We start from the raw sequence: 15,999 nt of genomic DNA on the forward strand, positions 1-15,999 counted from the left end.
CCCGTGGAATAAGTTACGACCGGACAAGATCGGGTGAAAAACTCTAAGTCCAAAACAGCATCCCAGTCATAGCTTATTCAGCTTAAGTTCCATAAGCTGTCATTGTACATCCCGACTGTAACTTATTTGACAGGACCCAAATAGGCTGTTGCTGGACAAGCCGTTTTTGGCCTAATTATGCATAATTAAAATATGCAAATTACCCTATGACGTTAGACACGCCCCCCTGAAGGCGTGGTAACGAAAAAACGCCATTTGAATTATGAATTATGACGAGTTAACACTCTAATTAACACTGTCCAAGAACAGCCTATTTGGGCCCTTTCGAATAAGTTACAGTCGGGATGTACATCAACAGCCTATTTATATGGTGTCAAATGAGTTACAGTCGGGATGTACAACAACAGCCTATTTCGGTCGCGTCAAATAGGTTACGGTCGGGATGTCCAATGGCAACTTAATCAACCATGTCAAATAAGTTGCATTTGGGATAAACATTCAAAAAATCATCCCGACTGTAACTTATTTGACGAGACTGAAATAGGCTGTTATTGTACATCCCGAATGTAGCTTATTTTGACCTGTAAAAGAAGTTACGACCGGACAAGATCGGGTGAAAAACTCTAAGTCCAAAACAGCATCCCGGTCATAGCTTTTTCAGCTTAAGTTCCATAATCTGTCATTGTACATCCCGACTGTAACTTATTTGACAGGGCCCAAATAGGCTGTTCCTGGACAAGCCGTTTTTGGCCTAATTATGCATAATTAAAATATGCAAATTACCCTATGACGTCAGACACGCCCCCCCGTAGCCGTGGGAACGAAAAAACGCCGTTGGACTTAGGAATTTTGACGAGTTAACCCTCTATTTAACGCTGTCCAGCAACAGCCTATTTGGGCCCTTTCGAATAAGTTACAGCCGGGATGTACAACGGCAGCCTATTTTGGTAGCGTCAAATAGGTTACGGCCGGGATGTCCAACGACAACCTAATCGACCATGTCAAATAAGTTGCATTTGGGATACAAATCCCGGTCGTAACTTAAATAGCTTGTGAGTTTTTGCGTCAAATAGGTTGTGGTCGGGATGTCCGATGGCAACCTATTCGGCCGTGTCAGATAAGTTACATTCGGAATATACATGTTAGACATCATCCCGACCGTCACTTATTCGAAGTTGTCGAATAGGCGGTCGCTGTACATCCCGGCCGCAACCTATTTTGACCCTTGAAATAAGTTACGACCGGACGAGATCGGATGAAAAACACCAAGTCCAAAACGGCATCCCGGTCGTGGCCTAAATTGACCCGTGAAATAAGTTGCGACCGGCATCCCGGTCGTGGCCTAAACTGCCAGTCAAATGAGTTACGGTCGGGAGGACCGCTGGCAACCTAATCGACCATGTGAAATAAGTTACGTTTGGGATAGAAATTGAAAAATGGATCCCGACCGTAACCTATTTGACGCGACTAAACTAGGCTGTCGTTGTACATCCCGGTCGCAACCTATTTTGACCCTTAGAATAAGTTACGACCGGACAAAGGTTGTTGTTGTACCTCCCGGCCATAGCCTATTTTGACGAGGCGGAATAAGTTGCGACCGGACGAGATCGGTCGAAAACTCCAAGTCCAAAACGGCATCCCGTTCATAACTTATTTACCCGGTCAAAATAAGCTACGGCCGGACACGTCTCTGGCGGTCAGGGGGACGAAAGGCCGTCGTTTGGGTGGCGGACGGGAGCTAAGCGGTCAGGGGGACGGATAGGCCTTCCGCGGGAGAGCGTAGGCGGTCAGGGGGACGAATAGGCCTTCCGCGGGAGGCCCCAGGCGGACAGGGGGATGACCTCTGGGTCGTTTAAGCTGCTTCCGGGTCGTAGTCGGTCAGGGGGATGTTTAGGCCTTCCGCGGGATGCCCGTAAGCGACCCGCGGGAGTTTTAGGCCTTCCGCGGGAGGGAAGGCGACGATAGGTGGCGAACGGGACGCAAAGCCGTCGGATAAGTTGCGGGCGGGCCCTTGCGAAAGCGCACCAAGGGGGACGATAGGCGCTCGGCGGACGTCCCGGCCGTCACCTAAACTGATCGGTCGCCTAGGCCGCTGCCGGGAGGCGGGGCGCCCCCCTGTGGCGACCGCAGGCCACTGCGGCCGCCCCTTGCCAAAAGCGCACCAAGGGGGACGATAGGCGTTCGGTGGGATGACACCCCCCACCTAATCGACGACGTCGACTAAGCTGTGGCCGGGAGTGGTGGCGCCACCCCATGGCCGAGGCCCGAACTGCCCCTGACTCGACGTTCCGCAGGCCGTTTTTGGAAATTCGCCAGGACCCCCCCTTGGGGTCTCGAGCCCCGAAAACCCCTCCGCATCGTGCCAGGGGTGGGGTACTACCCCCCTGAGGCGTTTTGGGGGCGGGGAAAAATCATCTAGGGGGCGGTGCGCAACGTCCAAGACAAGCCTACCGTTCGCCGTCATTTAAGCAGCTCAGAGTCCCCTCAACGAACTTGCTTCCCTAAGGCGAGGGAGGACCGCCCTGTCAGGCCCGCCTCGGAGTCACCTCTCTGGGCTACGGATACGAGATACGGCGTACCACCGCCTGACTTTTAAACGCCCGTAGCTCCGGCGTACTAAGTCCCAGGACTTTGCCCTTTGGGTCGATTGCTCCACCGGAGGGGACCTTTCCAACTAAACCAACCCGCGTCTCTCTAACCCCAAGCCCGGCCGAGATACGGCGGTCCCTCCGGGGATTTTCCCACGGCCGCAGCTCGGGCGCCTTTGCTCGGATCGACTCGCCCTTTGGGTCGATTGCTCCACTGAAGGGGACCTTTCCAACGAGCCAACCCGCTTCTTTCTAACCCTAAGCCCGGGCGAGATACGGGGTACCACCGCCTGACATTTAAACGCCCGTAACTCGGGCGCCTTTGCTCGGATGAACTCGTCCCTCGGGTCGGTTGCTCTACCGGAGCAACCCTTTCCAACGAGCCAACCCGCTTTTCTCTAACCCTAAGCTCGGGCGAGATACGGCGTACCACCGCCTGACCTTTAAACGCCCGTAACTCGGGCGCCTTTGCTCGGATGAACTCGTCCCTCGGGTCGGTTGCTCTACCGGAGCGACCCTTTTCAACGAGCCAACCCGCTTCTCTCTAACCCTAAGCCTGGGCGAGATACGGGGTACCACCGCCTGACCTTTAAACGGCCGTAACTCGGGCGCCTTTGATCGGATAAACTCGTCCCTCAGGTCGGTTGCTCTACCGGAGCGGCCCTTTCCAACGAGCCAACCCGCTTCTCTCTAACACTAAGCCCGGCCGAGATACGGGGTACCACCGCCTGACCTTTAAACGGCCGTAGCTCCGGCGCACTAAGTCCCAGGACTTCGCCCGTCGGGTCGGTTGCTCTACCCGAGGGGAGATTTCCAACGAGCCAACCCGCATCTCTCTAACCCTAAGCACGGCCGAGATACGGAGTACCACCCATTGATATTCCCACGGCCGTAGCCCCGGAGCCCTTTGCCGCAGCCCTTCGGGACACCCACCCTCGGACGCCCCGTGGAGGGACCTTTCCAACGAGCCAACCCGCGCCTCTCTAACCCTTTCCCCGGCCGAGATACGACCCCGAGGACGGTGGCCCCTCTACCCGACCACAGTGCACCCGAGGCCGGCCTCGGAACCCGCCACGGACACCCTGGAGCCCGTACCCGGCGCACCGTTCGGTCCTGGGCACCCACTCTTAAGCACTCCCCCCCGGCCTAAGCCCCATACTCCCGGCCCCTCTGGAGAACCAAACCGTTGGTCAAACCGAAACGATCTCCAACCGTTGGTCAACCCGAAAGTACTTCCAGCAGTTGGTCAACCCGAAAGTTTCTCCAGCCGTTGGTCAACCCCATCGACTTAGGTTCTGGAGCGGCAATAAATACGTAAGATAGCATTTAAAAACGTTTAAAAATAGATGCATTTGTTTAAAGCAAAGCATTTATTTACTTACCAGACTACAGTTGGGTTCATGTGAAACTGCAAAACACAAGATTTACAATGATGTATCACACAGTCTGATTGGACTTTGTTTTGATTAAAAATTAAGAAATTTGTACATGCAACTTTACCATTGTGATTCACAGGCCTTGTGGCATAAAACAGGCTCAACTGTAACTCTTCTCCTTCCTGTTAGGAACAACACACAGTAAAGTCACTCATATGTCTGTAAACTACACATACACACCTTTAATTTGATATAAAACAAAAGACAATAGCTTCAGATTTGACTGATATACAAAGATATTTGTACATGCAGTTTACCAAATGATTTACAGGCCTTTTGCAATGACCTCAACAAGGCCGATTTGACCCCTGTTCCCTCGAGCTGTGAGTAACATACAACAATGAGCTTGGGTTCATGTGAAACACAAGCTTTAAAATGATGTATCACACAGTCTGATTGGACTTTGTTTTGATTAAAAATTAAGAAATTTGTACATGAAACTTTACCATTGTGATTCACAGGCCTTGTGGCCTAAAACAGGCTCAACTGTAACTCTTCTCCTTCCTGTTAGGAACAACACACAGTAAAGTCACTCATATGTCTGTAAACTACACATACACACCTTTAATTTGATATAAAACAAAAGACAATAGCTTCAGATTTGACTGATATACAAAGATATTTGTACATGCAGTTTACCAAATGATTTACAGGCCTTTTGCAATGACCTCAACAAGGCCGATTTGACCCCTGTTCCCTCGAGCTGTGAGTAACATACAACAATGAGCTTGGGTTCGTGTGAAACCGCAAAAAACAAGCTTTACAATGATGTATCACACAGTCTGATTGGACTTTGTTTTGATTAAAAATTAAGAAATTTGTACATGCAACTTTACCATTGTGATTCACAGGCCTTGTGGCCTAAAACAGGCTCAACTGTAACTCTTCTCCTTCCTGTTAGGAACAACACACAGTAAAGTCACTCATATGTCTGTAAACTACACATACACACCTTTAATTTGATATAAAACAAAAGACAATAGCTTCAGATTTGACTGATATACAAAGATATTTGTACATGCAGTTTACCAAATGATTTACAGGCCTTTTGCAATGACCTCAACAAGGCCGATTTGACCCTTGTTCCCTCGAGCTGTGAGTAACATACAACAATGAGCTTGGGTTCGTGTGAAACCGCAAAACACAAGCTTTACAATGATGTATCACACAGTCTGATTGGACTTTGTTTTGATTAAAAATTAAGAAATTTGTACATGCAACTTTACCATTGTGATTCACAGGCCTTGTGGCCTAAAACAGGCTCAACTGTAACTCTTCTCATTCCTGTTAGGAACAACACACAGTAAACTCACTCATATGTCTGTAAACTACACATACACACCTTTATTTTGATATAAAACAAAAGACAATAGCTTCAGATTTGACTGATATACAAAGATATTTGTACATGCAGTTTACCAAATGATTTACAGGCCTTTTGCAATGACCTCAACAAGGCCGATTTGACCCCTGTTCCCTCGAGCTGTGAGTAACATACAACAATGAGCTTGGGTTCATGTGAAACACAAGCTTTAAAATGATGTATCACACAGTCTGATTGGACTTTGTTTTGATTAAAAATTAAGAAATTTGTACATGCAACTTTACCATTGTGATTCACAGGCCTTGTGGCCTAAAACAGGCTCAACTGTAACTCTTCTCCTTCCTGTTAGGAACAACACACAGTAAAGTCACTCATATGTCTGTAAACTACACATACACACCTTTAATTTGATATAAAACAAAAGACAATAGCTGCAGATTTGACTGATATACAAAGATATTTGTACATGCAGTTTACCAAATGATTTACAGGCCTTTTGCAATGACCTCAACAAGGCCGATTTGACCCTTGTTCCCTCGAGCTGTGAGTAACATACAACAATGAGCTTGGGTTCGTGTGAAACCGCAAAACACAAGCTTTACAATGATGTATCACACAGTCTGATTGGACTTTGTTTTGATTAAAAATTAAGAAATTTGTACATGCAACTTTACCATTGTGATTCACAGGCCTTGTGGCCTAAAACAGGCTCAACTGTAACTCTTCTCCTTCCTGTTAGGAACAACACACAGTAAAGTCACTCAGATGTCTGTAAACTACACATACACACCTTTAATTTGATATAAAACAAAAGACAATAGCTTCAGATTTGACTGATATACAAAGATATTTGTACATGCAGTTTACCAAATGATTTACAGGCCTTTTGCAATGACCTCAACAAGGCCGATTTGACCCCTGTTCCCTCGAGCTGTGAGTAACATACAACAATGAGCTTGGGTTCATGTGAAACTGCAAAACACAAGCTTTACAATGATGTATCACACAGTCTGATTGGACTTTGTTTTGATTAAAAATTAAGAAATTTGTACATGCAATTTTACCATTGTGATTCACAGGCCTTGTGGCCTAAAACAGGCTCAACTGTAACTCTTCTCCTTCCTGTTAGGAACAACACACAGTAAAGTCTCTCATATGTCTGTAAACTACACATACACACCTTTAATTTGATATAAAACAAAAGACAATAGCTTCAGATTTGACTGATATACAAAGATATTTGTACATGCAGTTTACCAAATGATTTACAGGCCTTTTGCAATGACCCCAACAAGGCCGATTTGACCCCTGTTCCCTCGAGCTGTGAGTAACATACAACAATGAGCTTGGGTTCATGTGAAACTGCAAAAAACAAGCTTTACAATGATGTATCACACAGTCTGATTGGACTTTGTTTTGATTAAAAATTAAGAAATTTGTACATGCAATTTTACCATTGTGATTCACAGGCCTTGTGGCCTAAAACAGGCTCAACTGTAACTCTTCTCCTTCCTGTTAGGAACAACACACAGTAAAGTCTCCCATATGTCTGTAAACTACACATACACACCTTTAATTTGATATAAAACAAAAGACAATAGCTTCAGATTTGACTGATATACAAAGATATTTGTACATGCAGTTTACCAAATGATTTACAGGCCTTTTGCAATGACCTCAACAAGGCCGATTTGACCCCTGTTCCCTCGAGCTGTGAGTAACATACAACAATGAGCTTGTGTTCATGTGAAACTGCAAAACACAAGCTTTACAATGATGTATCACACAATCTGATTGGACTTTGTTTTAATTAAAAATTAAGAAATTTGTACATGCAACTTTACCATTGTGATTCACAGGCCTTGTGGCCTAAAACAGGCTCAACTGTAACTCTTCTCCTTCCTGTTAGGAACAACACACAGTAAAGTCACTCATATGTCTGTAAACTACACATACACACCTTTAATTTGATATAAAACAAAAGACAATAGCTTCAGATTTGACTGATATACAAAGATATTTGTACATGCAGTTTACCAAATGATTTACAGGCCTTTTGCAATGACCTCAACAAGGCCGATTTGACCCCTGTTCCCTCGAGCTGTGAGTAACATACAACAATGAGCTTGGGTTCATGTGAAACCGCAAAACACAAGCTTTACAATGATGTATCACACAGTCTGATTGGACTTTGTTATGATTAAAAATTAAGAAATTTGTACATGCAACTTTACCATTGTGATTCACAGGCCTTGTGGCCTAAAACAGGCTCAACTGTAACTCTTCTCCTTCCTGTTAGGAACAACACACTCAAGAAAGTCACTCATATGTCTGTAAACTACTGGAGGAACCAGACTTCCAGGAGGGAAGGCCGCCCTGTCAGGCCCGCCTCGGAGTCACCTCTCTGGGCTAGGGAGGTAGGGACGTGTGCCCTGGAGGAACCGGACTTCCAGGAGGGAGGGCCGCCCTGTCAGGCCCGCCTCGGAGTCACCTCTCTGGGCTACGGATACGAGATACGGCGTACCACCGCCTGACTTTTAAACGCCCGTAGCTCCGGCGCACTAAGTCCCAGGACTTTGCCCTTTGGGTCGATTGCTCCACCGGAGGGGACCCTTTTCAACTAAACCAACCCGCGTCTCTCTAACCCCAAGCCCGGGCGAGATACGGCGGTCCCTCCGCGGATTTTCCCACGGCCGCAGCTCGGGCGCCTTTGCTCGGATCGACTCGCCCTTTGGGTTGATTGCTCCACTGGAGGGGACCTTTCCAACGAGCCAACCCGCTTCTTTCTAACCCTAAGCCCGGGCGAGATACGGCGTACCACCGCCTGACCTTTAAACGCCCGTAACTCGGGCGCCTTTGCTCGGATGAACTCGTCCCTCGGGTCGGTTGCTCTACCGGAGCAACCCTTTCCAACGAGCCAACCCGCTTTTCTCTAACCCTAAGCCCGGGCGAGATACGGGGTACCACCGCCTGACCTTTAAACGGCCGTAACTCGGGCGCCTTTGATCGGATAAACTCGTCCCTCGGGTCGGTTGCTCTACCGGAGCGGCCCTTTCCAATGAGCCAACCCGCTTCTCTCTAACACTAAGCCCGGCCGAGATACGGGGTACCACCGCCTGACCTTTAACCCTTGTGTGGTGTTCGGGTCTGTGGGACCCGTTTTTAATGTTTACCAAAAGAAAAAATATGCAATTAATTGTTGTTTCAACCTCAGATTCATTGGCCTTGGCTCATTTTCTATGAAGAACATAAAAATAAACAGATTTATATTAACTGTATACTGTACACCCCCCCTACACATTTATATTACATATGTGGTGTTCGGGTCCACTGGACCCAGGGTTAATAAGAGTGTAAAAATTGAATGTGCTATGTAACTTTACTCTGTTTTTCTCCTATCTGGGACTCCTGTGAGTTCATGAGTGTGTTTGTATTTATGTCTGTACGTAGGTGACGGATGCATGTCAGAGTTTTGTCCTTCTGCACTTGCTGTAACAGCGCAAGGATACAACATGTTATATATCAAGCATGAACACTTGTCTGCCCCAAAAACTTTACCTTTTGTCTAACAGGAACCATTCTACATTTTACCATTATATCTCTTACAAAAATTACTATGGTTGTATTATAGTAAAAGTGTAGTAATCATGGTAAATTGGTGTATTGATTACCATTTGTAAAACCATGAGTTTACCACAAAACCTATGGTGTGTGTGTTTGTGTGTGTGTGTGGGGGGGGGGGGGGGGTTGGTCTATGTGGTTTATGGGGACATGAATAGTGTATAATGACATGTTTATTATGCTATAAAGGTGGTTTACGGGGACACAGACAGTGTCCCCATAAACGGAAAAGCTAAAAAAAACATACTAAATGGTAGTTTTTCATAGATTAAAGACTGGCAACAGGTTTTTGTGACATTGGGGTTAGGGACTGGGGTAGGCTGTGCAGGCTGGCATGAACAGGTTATGTGTTCAGTGTGGATGATGTGTTATGATACCGCATCTTTTCAGATGGGGCTTGTGCTGTGTAGACGGACACAAATGTGTACAATTTCAAACAAAGTTCAAAGAATTAAAAATAAAAGTGATTATAAAACTTATTTGAGATGAAAAAGTGATGAAAATACTTATTTTAGATAAACATCTGGAGGAGAATAGAATTTTCTACTGTTATTTCATATTATCACAAAAACGAATAGCACTTTAATCTATAAATAGTGCTCTACCAGTGGTAAATGACAAACATTAACCATAAATTCTGTCAATATTACTTGCAATAAGGCTAAAGTAATCATCTGTAAACAATATTAAATAAATTTGTATGACTGCATTGGTTTAAAGATACGAATAATACAGCGGGTCCACTAGACCCACAAACATTGTCTAAGTAACAGAAATATGAACACCACACGAGGGTTAAACGGCCGTAGCTCCGGCGCACTAAGTCCCAGGACTTCGCCCGTCGGGTCGGTTGCTCTACCCGAGGGGAGATTTCCAACGAGCCAACCCGCATCTCTCTAACCCTAAGCACGGCCGAGATACGGAGTACCACCCATAGCCAGCATCCTAAACTCCAGCAACCGCATATCCAGCATCCTGAACTCCAGCATCCGCATATCCAGCATCCTAAACTCCAGCATCCGCATATCCAGCATCCTAAACTCCAGCATCCGCATATCCAGCATCCTAAACTCCAGCATCCGCATATCCAGCATCCTAAACTCCAGCATCCAAAAGTCCAGCATCCTAAACTCCAGCATCCGCATAGCCAGCATCCTAAACTCCAGCATCCGCATAGCCAGCATCCTAAACTCCAGCATCCGCATAGCCAGCATCCAAAACTCCAGCATCCGCATAGCCAGCATCCAAAACTCCAGCATCCGCATAGCCAGCATCCAAAACTCCAGCATCCGCATAGCCAGCATCCAAAACTCCAGCATCCGCATATCCAGCATCCTAAACTCCAGCATCCGCATATCCAGCATCCTAAACTCCAGCATCCTAAACTCCAGCATCCAAAAGTCCAGCATCCTAAACTCCAGCATCCAAAAGTCCAGCATCCTAAACTCCAGCATCCAAAAGTCCAGCATCCTAAACTCCAGCATCCAAAAGTCCAGCATCCTAAACTCCAGCATCCAAAAGTCCAGCATCCAAAAGTCCAGCATCCAAAAGTCCAGCATCCAAAAGTCCAGCATCCTAAACTCCAGCATCCAAAAGTCCAGCATCCTAAACTCCAGCATCCAAAAGTCCAGCATCCTAAAGTCCAGCATCCAAAACTCCAGCATCCTAAACTCCAGCATCCTAAACTCCAGCATCCTAAACTCCAGCATCCAAAAGTCCAGCATCCTAAACTCCAGCATCCAAAAGTCCAGCATCCTAAACTCCAGCATCCAAAAGTCCAGCATCCTAAACTCCAGCATCCTAAACTCCAGCATCCAAAAGTCCAGCATCCCAAACTCCAGCATCCAAAAGTCCAGCATCCCAAACTCCAGCATCCAAAAGTCCAGCATCCTAAAATCCAGCATCCAAAAGTCCAGCATCCTAAACTCCAGCATCCGCATAGCCAGCATCCGCATAGCCAGCATCCAAAAGTCCAGCATCCTAAACTCCAGCATCCGCAGAGCCAGCATCCTAAACTCCAGCATCCGCATAGCCAGCATCCAAAACTTCAGCATCCGCATAGCCAGCATCCAAAACTCCAGCATCCGCATAGCCAGCATCCAAAACTCCAGCATCCGCATAGCCAGCATCCAAAACTCCAGCATCCGCATAGCCAGCATCCTAAACGCCAGTATCCTAAACTCCAGCATCCGCATATCCAGCATCCTAAACTCCAGCATCCTAAACTCCAGTATCCTAAACTCCAGCATCCGCATATCCAGCATCCTAAACTCCAGCATCCGCATATCCAGCATCCTAAACTCCAGCAACCGCATATCCAGCATCCTGAACTCCAGCATCCGCATATCCAGCATCCTAAACTCCAGCATCCGCATATCCAGCATCCTAAACTCCAGCATCCGCATATGCAGCATCCTAAACTCCAGCATCCGCATATCCAGCATCCTAAACTCCAGCATCCAAAAGTCCAGCATCCTAAACTCCAGCATCCGCATAGCCAGCATCCTAAACTCCAGCATCCGCATAGCCAGCATCCTAAACTCCAGCATCCGCATAGCCAGCATCCAAAACTCCAGCATCCGCATAGCCAGCATCCAAAACTCCAGCATCCGCATAGCCAGCATCCAAAACTCCAGCATCCGCATAGCCAGCATCCAAAACTCCAGCATCCGCATAGCCAGCGTCCAAAACTCCAGCATCCGCATAGCCAGCGTCCAAAACTCCAGCATCCACATATCCAGTGTCCTAAACTCCAGTATCCAAAATTCCAGCATCCGCATATCCAGTATCCAAAACTCCAGCATCCGCATATCCAGTATCCTAAACTCCAGTATCCTAAACTCCAGCATCCGCATATCCAGTATCCTAAACTCCAGCATCCTAAACTCCAGCATCCTAAACTCCAGCATCCGCATTTCCAGCATCCTAAACTCCAGCATCCGCATATCCAGCATCCTAAACTCCAGCATCCGCATATCCAGCATCCTAAACTCCAGCATCCAAATATCCAGCATCCTAAACTCCAGCATCCGCATATCCAGCATCCTAAACTCCAGCATCCGCATATCCAGCATCCTAAACTCCAGCATCCGTATATCCAGCATCCTAAACTCCAGCATCCAAAAGTCCAGCATCCTAAACTCCAGCATCCGCATAGCCAGCATCCAAAACTCCAGCATCCGCATAGCCAGCATCCAAAACTCCAGCATCCGCATAGCCAGCATCCAAAACTCCAGCATCCGTATAGCCAGCATCCTAAACTCCAGCATCCGCATAGCCAGCATCCGCAAAGCCAGCATCCTAAACTCCAGCATCCTAAACTCCAGCATCCGCATAGCCAGCATCCTAAACTCCAGCATCCAAAACTCCAGCATCCAAAACTCCAGCATCCACATAGCCAGCATCCTAAACTCCAGCATCCGCATAGCCAGCATCCGCATAGCCAGCATCCTAAACTCCAGCATCCTAAACTCCAGCATCCGCATAGCCAGCATCCTAAACTCCAGCATCCGCATAGCCAGCATCCTAAACTCCAGCATCCGCATAGCCAGCATCCTAAACTCCAGCATCCGCATAGCCAGCATCCTAAACTCCAGCATCCGCATGTCCAGCATCCTAAACTCCAGCATCCGCATGTCCAGCATCCTAAACTCCAGCATCCGCATGTCCATCATCCTAAACTCCAGCATCCGCATGTCCAGCATCCTAAACTCCAGCATCCTAAACTCCAGCATCCGCATAGCCAGCATCCTAAACTCCAGCATCCGCATAGCCAGCATCCTAAACTCCAGCATCCGTATAGCCAGCATCCTAAACTCCAGCATCCTAAACTCCAGCATCCTAAACTCCAGCATCCGCATAGCCAGCATCCTAAACTCCAGCATCCGCATAGCCAGCATCCTAAACTCCAGCATCCGCATAGCCAGCATCCTAAACTCCAGTATCCAAAATTCCAGCATCCGCATATCCAGCATCCTAAACTCCAGCATCCGCATAGCCAGCATCCTAAACTCCAGCATCCGCATGTCCAGCATCCTAAACTCCAGCATCCGCATAGCCAGCATCCTAAACTCCAGCATCCTAAACTCCAGCATCCGCATAGCCAGCATCCTAAACTCCAGCATCCTAAACTCCAGCATCCGCAACTCCAGCATCCGCATAGCCAGCGTCCTAAACTCCAGCATCCTAAACTCCAGCGTCCTAAACTCCAGCATCCGCATATCCAGTGTCCTAAACTCCAGCATCCGCATATCCAGTGTCCTAAACTCCAGCATCCTAAACTCCAGCATCCGCAGAGCCAGCATCCTAAACTCCAGCATCCGCATAGCCAGCATCCTAAACTCCAGCATCCGCATAGCCAGCATCCTAAACTCCAGCATCCGCATAGCCAGCATCCTAAACTCCAGCATCCGCATAGCCAGCATCCTAAACTCCAGCATCCTAAACTCCAGCATCCTAAACTCCAGCATCCGCATAGCCAGCATCCTAAACTCCAGCATCCGCATAGCCAGCATCCTAAACTCCAGCATCCGCATAGCCAGCATCCTAAACTCCAGCATCCGCATAGCCAGCATCCTAAACTCCAGCATCCGCATAGCCAGCATCCTAAACTCCAGCATCCTAAACTCCAGCATCCTAAACTCCAGCTTCCGCATAGCCAGCATCCTAAACTCCAGCATCCTAAACTCCAGCATCCGCAACTCCAGCATCCGCATAGCCAGCATCCTAAACTCCAGCATCCTAAACTCCAGCATCCTAAACTCCAGCGTCCTAAACTCCAGCATCCGCATGTCTAGTGTCCTAAACTCCAGCATCCGCATATCCAGCGTCCTAAACTCCAGCATCCGCATAGCCAGCATCCTAAACTCCAGCATCCGCATAGCCAGCATCCAAAACTCCAGCATCCGCATAGCCAGCATCCTAAACTCCAGCATCCGCATAGCCAGCATCCAAAACTCCAGCATCCGCATAGCCAGCATCCAAAACTCCAGCATCTGCATAGCCAGCATCCAAAACTCCAGCATCCGCATAGCCAGCATCCAAAACTCCAGCATCCGCATAGCCAGCATCCTAAACTCCAGTATCCTAAACTCCAGCATCCGCATATCCAGCATCCTAAACTCCAGCATCCTAAACTCCAGTATCCTAAACTCCAGCATCCGCATATCCAGCATCCTAAACTCCAGCATCCGCATAGCCAGCATCCAAAACTCCAGCATCCGCATAGCCAGCATCCAAAACTCCAGCATCCGCATAGCCAGCATCCAAAACTCCAGCATCCTAAACTCCAGCATCCGCATATCCAGCATCCTAAACTCCAGCATCCGCATATCCAGCATCCTAAACTCCAGCATCCGCATATCCAGCATCCTGAACTCCAGCATCCGCATATCCAGCATCCTAAACTCCAGCATCTGCATATCCAGCATCCTAAACTCCAGCATCCGCATATCCAGCATCCTAAACTCCAGCATCCGCATATCCAGCATCCTAAACTCCAGCATCCAAAAGTCCAGCATCCTAAACTCCAGCATCCGCATAGCCAGCATCCTAAACTCCAGCATCCGCATAGCCAGCATCCAAAACTCCAGCATCCGCATAGCCAGCATCCAAAACTCCAGCATCCGCATAGCCAGCATCCAAAACTCCAGCATCCGCATATCCAGTATCCTAAACTCCAGCATCCTAAACTCCAGCATCCTAAACTCCAGCATCCTAAACTCCAGCATCCGCATATCCAGCGTCCTAAACTCCAGCATCCGCATAGCCAGCATCCAAAACTCCAGCATCCGCATAGCCAGCATCCTAAACTCCAGCATCTGCATAGCCAGCATCCAAAACTCCAGCATCCGCATAGCCAGCATCCAAAACTCCAGCATCCGCATAGCCAGCATCCTAAACTCCAGTATCCTAAACTCCAGCATCCGCATATCCAGTTTCCTAAACTCCAGTATCCTAAACTCCAGCATCCGCATATCCAGTATCCTAAACTCCAGCATCCTAAACTCCAGCATCCTAAACTCCAGCATCCGCATATCCAGCGTCCTAAACTCCAACATCCGCATAGCCAGCATCCAAAACTCCAGCATCCGCATAGCCAGCATCCTAAACTCCAGCATCCGCATAGCCAGCATCCAAAACTCCAGCATCCGCATAGCCAGCATCCAAAACTCCAGCATCTGCATAGCCAGCATCCAAAACTCCAGCATCCGCATAGCCAGCATCCTAAACTCCAGCATCCGCATAGCCAGCATCCTAAACTCCAGCATCCTAAACTCCAGCATCCTAAACTCCAGCTTCCGCATAGCCAGCATCCTAAACTCCAGCATCCTAAACTCCAGTATCCTAAACTCCAGCATCCGCATATCCAGCATCCTAAACTCCAGCATCCGCATAGCCAGCATCCAAAACTCCAGCATCCGCATAGCCAGCATCCAAAACTCCAGCATCCGCATAGCCAGCGTCCAAAACTCCAGCATCCGCATAGCCAGCATCCAAAACTCCAGCATCCACATATCCAGTGTCCTAAACTCCAGTATCCAAAATTCCAGCATCCGCATATCCAGTATCCAAAATTCCAGCATCCGCATATCCAGTATCCTAAACTCCAGTATCCTAAACCCCAGCATCCGCATATCCAGTATCCTAAACTCCAGCATCCTAAACTCCAGCATCCTAAACTCCAGCATCCGCATATCCAGCGTCCTAAACTCCAGCATCCGCATAGCCAGCATCCAAAACTCCAGCATCCGCATAGCCAGCATCCTAAACTCCAGCATCCGCATAGCCAGCATCCAAAACTCCAGCATCCGCATAGCCAGCATCCAAAACTCCAGCATCTGCATTGCCAGCATCCAAAACTCCAGCATCCGCATAGCCAGCATCCAAAACTCCAGCATCCGCATAGCCAGCATCCTAAACTCCAGTATCCTAAACTCCAGCATCCGCATATCCAGCATCCTAAACTCCAGCATCCTAAACTCCAGTATCCTAAACTCCAGCATCCGCATATCCAGCATCCTAAACTCCA

Source organism: Paramisgurnus dabryanus, chromosome 14 (assembly GCF_030506205.2).
Source record: "Paramisgurnus dabryanus chromosome 14, PD_genome_1.1, whole genome shotgun sequence".
In the NCBI taxonomy this organism is placed as follows: Eukaryota; Metazoa; Chordata; class Actinopteri; order Cypriniformes; family Cobitidae; genus Paramisgurnus; species Paramisgurnus dabryanus.